The sequence below is a fragment of the Tetrao urogallus genome, assembly GCF_951394365.1.
Source record: "Tetrao urogallus genome assembly, chromosome: Z".
NCBI classification, from domain to species: Eukaryota; Metazoa; Chordata; class Aves; order Galliformes; family Phasianidae; genus Tetrao; species Tetrao urogallus.
Genome location: NC_136816.1, coordinates 28641213 through 28651762, shown reverse-complemented (window position 1 = coordinate 28651762; position 10550 = coordinate 28641213).

Below are 10550 nucleotides of genomic sequence, written 5' to 3'. Positions count from 1 at the left end.
CTGGCTTAGCAAACAAGTGAAAATGAGTTTTGGAGTGGTTGTTTATTCCTTAGTGGCTCTCTGTCCAAATCACAGAGCCACAGTGCCAGATAACTTCTGTCAGTCCCTGCTCAGGAGAGGTCCAGATCAAGAATAGCTGGGGTGTGATAGGTCAGGACTGAAATGGCAGTGGTAGAGCTCTGCAGGGAAGCTCATGTAGCATCTGCTAGTACTATGTATAGCATTCTTAACTGCTCCTATCAATTCCTTACTTGAACAAGTACTCTAGAAATTCACCCCAATCCTCAGAAAAAAAATCTCTATCTATCTGCCAAAAAGAAGGTGATCTTGAGTCCAACAATAAAGTTAAAGTTATGGATTTCAGTTAAGCAGAGAAGCTTGTGGAGAGGAGGAAAAAAGCCTATGGGTTGGCCACTTTATTGCTGGTGCAGCTGTAGTTTTTTTCTGTCATTGATGCACTTGAAAGGAGAGATCAGGAGCTGTAAAAATGCGGCGTTGTAAAAATGCAGATTTTGCATCTTCACTGATATTTACAAGAATAACACTTGCAAATGGTTGCTGAGATGTTTTGCCTTGTATGTTGTGTGTACCTTGGGCTCTTTTTTCAAAAGTAGTCCTTTTTTAAAATTAATTGAAAGATGAGTAGCATGAAAGGATTTGATCCAGTACTATGTACTCTTATAAAATGTTTGAAAATTAGATTATGATCATAGACGAGAAAAACTGCAGTCTTCTTTCAGCACAATATGTCTCAGTTGCTAAAACTATTCCATGTTAGATACTTAGAATCCCTAAGTGTAGTCTAAGATGGAAGCACAGGTCCTCTGTTTATGAGTGTGAAGAATAAGTAATAAGTAAGAATAAGTAGGTTAAGAATTTTATGCAATTTAAAGAAAAAAGATTTTTTTGTGGACTCTGTGGTACACAGGTTAAACTGGAAGATGGTCTGAAAGTGAAAGTAGAATTTCATGAAATAGCAATTAAAGGCAAACAAAATTATAAATTGCTAAGATATGAAGCTGCATTTAGAACTTTGCCTGGTTTGGCATGTAGTGTGAAAGTGTTATAGAAATGTGGGAAAAATTCGAAGGGCCAAATATTAATATGAGAACCTGAGGAACTATTTGTGTGTGTATATGCAGAAGTTTTTATGCATATATACATACATTATATATATATTTTTTAAAAGTAAGCATGCATAACAAAGATACCTTCAGGTGGAGTACAGGATATGGATTCTGGAATTCTAATAAATTGTTTTTCCAAAGACTTGGAAAAAGGCCATGCAAACTTAAATTGGGAATTAAAGTCAAATTAGGCAATTAAAAAATTGAAATCCTTTGTTCCTTCTCTGTGTTTCATAGAACAAACAGCCAAGACCTATATTATGAACAGCTAGTACCAAAAAAACTACCGATACAGGATTGCAAGTTATTTAAGCAAAGTAATATAACTTTCTTAACTTTGCTGGAAGTTTGTGATCCACTCTGATGATATGCAGAATGATTAAATTTTTGGAAGCAGCTGATGCTAATGGCAAAGCTAAACTTTGACAAAAACAATCATATAGATTAACATTCTCTTGTAGCTTACGTATGTTCTATTATAAAAAATGTAAGCTCAGTCATTTTTATAGGCATTTTAGACATCTTGCATAACTGAGAATTCTTTCATTGTTCAGCAAACTTGTGTGCTTTTCTAGAAAGAAATAAGAATGTTTTCATTTGAATGAATTTGCTTAAATATGCCTTTTTGACAAAGTTTCTTATCAGAATGCTCAGGACATTTACAAATATCAAAAGTAGATTATATTATGCACAGAACAGACAATCATTTTAAAGGACACACTTATCCATATCCACATCAATAGGATGTAAACCATAGCCCTGGTTTTTGGTTGTTGAAAAGAACATACCTCTAATGCAAGGGAAGCTTATATCATGTGTCAGCATTTGTAGCTAATAAAAGCTGTTTGCAGGCATCTCTTCCCTCTTCCTTCCTTGTGTTAGAATGGCACACACGCAATGGAAGACAAGAAATGAATAGATCATGCTTGTTTGCATCTTTTCCACATAAAAAGATAAAGTACAGGCAGATCAATCTACCTTACAATTATTGGGTTTATTTTATGTTTAAAACTAAATTTCTGCTTTATTTATTTATTTGTGAATTTATGAATTGATGGTAGTAATGCATACAAACTTATTGATTGCACTGATTTGATTTTCTCCCTTCTTCCTTTGGGAAGACTTTACTGTACAGAAAATGAGCAGAATGATTCCAGCGTGTAATAATAATGGTAGAATATAGGAGCTTCATGCTCAGTGCTGCCAAAAGCCTTGCTGCCCTCCTTTGCTATCAACTCAAACGTGTTTGAATAGAATGGAAGAGCCTTTGCCTCTATCCCCATTTACAATTCTCTGAAGTCTAGGAGGTTCAGTCCTTGAAAACTAGAGAAACTCTGATGTATGTGTTAGATGTTTCTTTCCTCTGGATACTAAAGGAAAAGATATAGAAAGAAATATTTTGCCTTCTCTACTGCTCTTTCAATTCTGTGATTTAGTCCCCCAATCCAAAGTTTAAAGAGCGGAGAACAGCTTTTTATATCACTTCTGGTTTAGAATTTAGTATCTTTTTTGTATATTATTTATGGATCTGTAACATCCTCCTGGTCTTTCTTTAGTTAGTTGGATAGTTCTACAAAAGATAGATCTACAAAAAGAGGGATGGAGGGCTTTTTTTCTTATCTGATAAGTTAAAACTGTGAAATCGGGAGGCTAGTGGAGCTTAGTAGGTTTCAGTTCATGCATTATCAGTCATAAGGTCTCAATTAAAGTTATTTTCCTGAAGCATGAGAATGAAAGTTCTGAGTAGGTCAGAAAGCCTGGAGGAATTATTTATCTCTATTTAATTTATTGCATGTTAATTCTGTAGTTATTTTTCTCCCATGAAAGTTATGTAGTTATTTTTCTCCATGTGTGTTGCATACTTCGACCTTACAGAGATGGGGAGGAAAAAAAAAAAAGAAAAAAAGATTAAACAGAACATAAACATTTCATTCTTACCTTGCACTTCTGTATAAAAACTTGAAAACAAAACAAAGCACCTCCTACAAATAATGGACTATTTTGTTTTTGCATTGCATACTGTAGGCATTATTTCTTAATTCTAGGTTTTCTTTCATTTGAAGAGGATTGGAAAAGCAGAGCATACTTTTTGGGAAAAAATGAATATATGTGATATTTACTTGAAGATTTTTTGTCAACCAGATTAATAATGATTTAGGATGGCTTTTTTTTTTTTAATATGTATTTACATATTAATGGGTTTGGAAAAAACTCATTATGTTTTATCATCTATATATGTATTTTAGGTGCTTTTAAAAGTGACTGTAATGGTTCTTGTAGAGTAATAAAAAGATCTCAGATCTCATGAGTACATACGAAAGCAAAGATTGGAACATATTCAAGTGGCAGTAAAACATTATTTTCTGCCACTTGGAATAAGACCTTTAGTATTTTATCTACCATTGATTTATTCACAGTCACTAATCTCAAAAGTCTGGCTGTTATTTACAATTTAGAGCTATGCCACTGTTCACTTTGAACTTTTTGGTAACCTCTGTGTTGCTACATGAATCTAGAATATTAATTTACTTTAACACAGCAGCACTAAGTTTTTCAGTGTTCAAGAATATCACTAAGCTATAATTTATTTAAATTAATTGCAGATACTAAACTGAGTTGTTCTGGCTTCAAGTATCATTAATGGGAATGGGGGTGAAATCCTTTCCTTGACTAAACAGTCTTCGTAACCTTGCTTACTTGAGTGATGTACAAGTCAACATGCAAACAGATTGTGCAGACTCCTTTAGAGCTTTCTCAGTAGGAAAAGATATGAAGAGGTACAAATTTTGTGTAATTATAGACCTTGGAATTGCTCATGTAAGAACACGTTGTATAAAGTGGCCATGAATTAACCTTACAAAATGATTTTTAATGATATCAGATAGAATTGACCAGGAAGTTGCTTAAAGAGTGTGGAAGCAATGGAAAATCAGAAGGTGACTGGGAACAGCCAGTATGGTGTCAATATGGGGGAACTGTGCCTAACAAAACTGGTGGCCTTCTAATGATGAGTTTACAGTGTTGATGGATAAGGGACTGATGTCATCAGTTTTGGATTGTGGTATTTTATACTATCTTGCATGTCATCCTTATCTCTAAACTAGAGAGATGGGGTTTGACAAACTGACAGCTCAGTGGATAAGGAACTGGCTGAATCATCATACCCTGAGAGTTGTGGTAAATGTCTTAATATCCAAGTGACGATTGACATTACTCAAGGATCTTTATTAGGACTGGCACTGTTTAATATCTTTGTCAGTGACACAGATAGTGGAATTGAATGTACCCTCAAAAAGTCTGCCAACAATACCAAGCTGTGCGGTGCAGTCTACATGCTGGAGGGAAGAGATGTCTCCATCCTCTACAGGCTGTAGGAGTGGGCTCTTGTGAACTTCATGTAATTCAATGAGTCCAAGGTCCTGCACTTGAGTTAGGATATTCCCAAGCACAAATACCAGCTGTACAGTAAGTGATTTGAGAGCAGCCCTGAGAGGAGGTACTTGAAGACACTGATGGGTGGGAAACTCAACATGTGCTTGCAGCCCATATCCTGCAACCATATCCTGAGCCGCATCAGAAGTGTGGCCCACAGTTTTGAGGGAGGTGATTTTTCCCTGCTGGCATAGTCCCTCTCCCCTGAGACCCCACCTGGAGTACTGCATTCAGTTCATTGTCTCCCAGCAAAAGAAAGATGGGGAACTGTTGGAAAAGATCCAGAGGAGAGCCATGAGGATGATCAGAGGAGCACCTCTTCATTGAAAACAGGCTGAGAGAGCGGAGCATATTCAGCCTGGACAAGAGAAGGCTTATTAATTACATATCATGCCGTGCTTTGTAATTGATAAGCACTAAGTTTGATGAGTTCAGATTTTGTATTACAGCAACAAAGTGCAGGCCATTGCTTTGTGAAGATAATCAATTACTTTCCATCTTCACCTTCGAATTCTTCTCTTAAAAACAAAAAGAAAAAAAGAAAAAAAATACGGAAATACATATTTGTATCTAGAATTTTCCAAAAAGCATTCTTACATTGAGAGGAAAAATATCACTGTTAACTCCTAAATTGAAATGTATCATTAATGAGGAAGAGGCTTACAAACTAACAGCTTCTACTGGCAGAAGTCAAGTACAAAAGTCATGACCATTCAAGTAGTGTAATTAGGTAAATACTAATTGTAAGATCTCTGGAATTTTTATGAGAAATAACCAAAGAAATATGAGTGTGAAGAGGAAATCTGATACATAAGGGTTTTGAGATTACATAAGAAAATGGGAAAAGACACATGGATGTGGGCCTAAATTATTTATATATTACTTATGCATATATACAAAATACTGAGCATGCCAACAATGTTCTCTGGAATTGGCACACATTAATCTGTGATATTAAACAATCAGAATGCTTCCTGGTATAAATTTACTTGGTGCCAACCAAAAATCTCCCCAGTGCCTTGGTATAATTTGGCAGTTAAAAGTCTCTCAGTCATTAAAGCAGCTAAGGCTGTTCTGCTTTGGCATACTGCTTCTGGCACAAATCTTTAGTATCATCCCATGAGACTTTGTGCCATGCCCTAGGCTGTACCAGATGTACCTTTGGCATCTTGCTAACCTATCATTGGAAGTGCTGTGAAGTAATCTGCTGATTTTTCACAGTTGGACAGGAAAAAACACTACTGGTACTATGTAGGCCAGGTCATAACCATCCTCTTTGTAATCTGTAACAAACTGGTTGCAAAATGAAGGGGGTTCAGATATGGCCAGAAAACTCTTCTTCATCCCTCACCATCCATGCCAAGACTGACCGTTATCTCTGCCAAAACAGATGATCAGGCCCTCTCTTGCAGTAAACAGGGGTAGGGTACACAGTGCTGACATATGATTAAAAAAGTAAAAATCTCAGCCATGACTTTTATCTTTGTGCAGCTAACATGTGCTTGCCCTTTCTGATGTGGTATCTTCAGGTGGGATACCTTCCCTGATCCTGTATGGCATGATTTTAAGATGCACCTCCCCTCTGAAGATCTTGTCATTCAAGAGACCACGTCAGCTCTGGCTATGGAGTCTGAGACAGGCCTGAGTGCGGGCTTCTCCTAATTTCTGCTTTTGTCATTAATATTACCCCAGTGGCATAATTTGGCCTGGAAGTCTCAACTGATGAGTGAAAATTAAGTTAGTTATTCACAATATAAGGAGTTGTGTTTTGAAATTTGAGCAAAGGAGACACAATGATAGTGTCTGGGATAGCCAGTGCTATTGAGTGTCACTGATTGGAAGGAAAGGCTGTTAAGAGATCATCAAATCAGTCTCCCTTGTCCAGTTTTGCATAGCTGCCAGAATCAGCTGGGTGGAATTTCTGCTAGAAATCATCCATATCACACAGCAAGTTGTCATCTCTGGACTATGTTGCAAATTTTTTTCCTGATAAGGAAAGCAGCGAAGGAGGCTTGAGAATACAAGGAATCTACCTAAAAAGTAAAAGAGCCAACAAAGTCTTGACAAAGTTAAATTTCTGTTGCGTAGCAACATTAGCTGGCAGGCAACAATTTGTGCTGTGCACCCAACACAATCTTGACAGGGCTTAGCAATAAATACGTTAAAAAATGGGTGAGGGGTATACTGTTGCGTAGCTTTTTGTGAGAAAATGAGGAGAGATCGACAGGTATGGTGAAGAAGAGATGTGTGGTTGAGTACAAAGACTATGGTGTGTCTATTTTAAGTTATGTTCCAACTAGGCTATTTGTTTTGATAGAAACAGAGTTCCCTGGAGTATATACAGTCCTTTCCACATTAGTTGTTCTTGGGATCAGTGGCCATTCTTTGATACCTGTAGTTGTAAATTAGGGGGTCTTCTGTTATAGAAGCCAGGCTTATATACAAGGCTTATATCCAGGCTGTTATTCATTGGTTGTGCAGGATGCAGCAGACTATGTTTTAACATTGTGGCAACGGTATGCAAGTGTTATGCAGGTCTCTTGATATTTACCACTTGAAGATCTTTTGTGGGACTTTGTGCATTAATTTGCCTTCTCCTGTATGGGACATAGATGGCAGGGAGACAGGAACTGAGGCCTAAGTTTTCCCAGTAGTGCTACAAGGAAGAATGTGTTGCTGTGAGCTGAGAGTGAAAACTGAAAACTTTTCTAAACGTGATTTACTTCACAGAATTTGTTGTAGGGGATTACAGAGGTATGTGTGTGACAGCAAAGTCAGAAGCAGGTTGTATGCTGAAGGGCATGTGGTGGTAAGATATGGAGAATTATAGCTAACTATTGTACTTTGGGAAAGTCCTGCTGAAATGAATCGTAGAATCCTAGAATGGCCAAGGTTGAAAGGACCACAACGATCATCCAGTTTCAACCTCCCTGCTACGTGCAGGGTCGACAACCAGCAGACCAGGCTGCCCAGAGCCACATCCAGCCTTGCCTTGAATGCCTGCAGGGATGGGGCATCCACAGCCCCCTTGGGCAACCGGTTCCAGTGTGTCACCACCCTATGAGTGAAAAACTTCCTCCTAATATCTAACCTAAATCTCCACTGTCTCAGTTTAAAACCATTCCCCTTTGTCCTATCACTATCCAGCCTTGTAAACAGCTGTTCCACTTTCTGTTTATACGCTCCCTTCAAGTACTTGGAGGCCACAATGAGGTCTCCCCAGAACCTTACCTTCTCTAAGCTGAACAAGCCCAGTTCCCTTAACCTTTCCTTATAGGATAGGTGCTCCAGGCCTCTGACCATCTTAGTGGCCCTCCTCTGGAACTGCTCCAAGAGCTCCACGTCCTTTTTCTCCTGGGGGCCCCAGGCATGCATGCAGTGCTGCAGATGGGGCCTCAAAAGAGCTGAGTAGAGGCAGACAATCACCTCCCTCTCCCTACTGGACACTCCTTTTTTAATGCAGCCAAGAACACAGTTGGCCTTCTAGGTTGTAAGTGCACACTGCTGGTTCATGTCCAGCTTCTCATCTACCAGGACCCTCAAGTCTTTCCCTGCAGGGCTGCTCTAGAGGAGATCTTCCCCCAGTTTGTATAAATACCTGGGATTTCTCTGGCCCAAGTGCAGCACCCTGCACTTACATCAGACCTTACTGAACCTCATCAGTTTCACATGGACCCACTTCTACAAACTGTCCAGGCCCCGCTGGATGGCTTCCCTTCCTTCCAATGTATCGACTGCTCCGCTTGCAAGCTTGCTGAAGGTGTGGATACAATACAAAGACAGAGACATTGCTTCCATGAAAAACAACAGTGTTTCCATCATGTATGTGTTGTTTGTGGTATGGATTTGGAACATGGGAGAATCATACCCTCAGTATTTTTCAATTCTTCAGTAAAATAGAGCAAATAACCAAGATGTTGTTGTTTTTTAAGTACACACTCTACCCCTTTAAATTCTTGAAAAACAAAGAAGTTTTTATGAGATGCAATCAATAACGCTGCATTTTTCTTGCTTAGTCCTAACTGTAATGATGCTTGTGTATAAAGGATATGAACGTTTTTCAGAAATTGTACTCATTAGTTCTTTACAGAAATTGCCTAAAGTAATGTCAAAATGTAATGTTTGATGATTAAAAGTTAACATACTTTTGTATTTTCATAGAATCACAGTGTTTGGAAAGGACCTCTGGAGATCATCCAGTCTAACCTGCTGCTAAATCAGGCTCCCTTAGAGTAGATTGCACAGGAGAATGTCTAGATGAGTTCTGAATAACTCCACAGAAGGATACTCCACAACCTCTCTGGGCAGCCTGTTCCAGTGCTCTGCCACCTTCACAGTAAAGAAGCTATTAACCTCTACTAGCTCGCCCCTTAATTTTTTACCCATAAGCCCTCCATCAATTTATAATTCATCCCTAGACAGGTTGCCTATTGTTTTTTAATTCGAATGCATTTAAAGATTTATCTTCATTTTTCTTGAAGGCCTTAATTTCAAAGATCTTTATCACTAAGTAAGAGGTTGAAAGTTAACTATTAACATTTAAAATATATGCACACTGAGGGTAGATAGTGCTATACATTTATCTGTGAAATTAATTTTTTTACTTGGTAAAGTTTATTAATTTATAAAACTTTTTTAATAACTGTACTGCTTATTGGAAGTAATTGGTGATTAAGAAAACAGTGAATTTTGCCATAAAAAATGTAAATTTTAAAGATCTATAAATCAATGATTTTTTTTATCTTGTGACCACATTTAGACTAAGGGTTATGTGAATAAGATTATTCAAGTATTACTTGTCTTTTAGTACTACTGCTCATACTAGTAAGTAGGTAAGTAATTAGTTTAAAGAATAAAGAAAAGGTAATGTTTAACATGAAAAAACAATAAGAAGGTTAGGGTGTTCAAGTTTTTGACACCTCTGATATATTATAAATCAGCGAATTGAAAGAGTTCTTTTAATATTGCATATATATATGCAATATATGTTAATTTGTATTTTTCCTGAGAAAGTAACTCAGTGACTCTTACGTATTCATATGTGTTTATAAATTTAGCAAATTATTTTCTGGTAACCACTGTTTTTTCTTAGCCTATATCCATACTCATTCCAAGTAAAATTACATTTTCTAGAGGACTAGTTACTCCCACTTGGCTGTCTCTCATACAAATCTATTCTTTTTTTTTTTTTTTTTCCTCATCACTCTATCCCAAATTTTGTTCTGAAAGAATATTCAACAAAATGGGTTTATTCAAATGAATTCCAATTTGGAAGCTAGAAGCTAAATCTCCAGAAGATAATGAGATGAAGAAGAGGTGCCTAATGAATTTCAAGATTCATTAATTTAGAATCACAGAATGGTTTGGTTTGGAAGTGACCTTTAAGCTCATTAATTCCTAGCTCCTGCTATAGAAGGACACCTTCCTCTAGATCAGGTTGCTCAAAGCCCCATCCAGCCTGGCCTTGAGTACTTCCAGGAAGGTGGTAGCCATAACCTCACTGGGCAGCATGTTCCAGTGTCCCACCGTACTGACAGTGAAGGATTTCTTCCGAATATCTAGATTAAATCTACCCTCTTCCAGCTTAAAACTGTTACATGTCCTTCTAAAAAGTACCTTCCCAGCTTTCCTGTAGGCTCTTTTCAGGATCTGGAAGGAGTAGGAGAGCCTCCTGAGTGATGAGTGAGGGTGCAATGTTTCTCCTCCTCCAAGCAGGAAAACAGGGTGGACAAAGCCATTGTGAAATATTTTAGGAATGGATCTTCCCTCAAGAGGTGTAGAAGCCTGGCATGTTAGGAAAGGTTGAAAAATGCATTAGTGTTTAGCTTTGTGGTGTGTAGACTGGGGGATGTGTTATGGCAGTCTTTAAATACTTCAGAGGCTCCCAGCAAAGAGTTAATAACGTGTTTTTCGTTTCTACTGACTAAAGAATTCACTAGAATGATTGATTAGTGAACTTTTTTTTTTTTCTCTAACAATAAAAAAGAATTA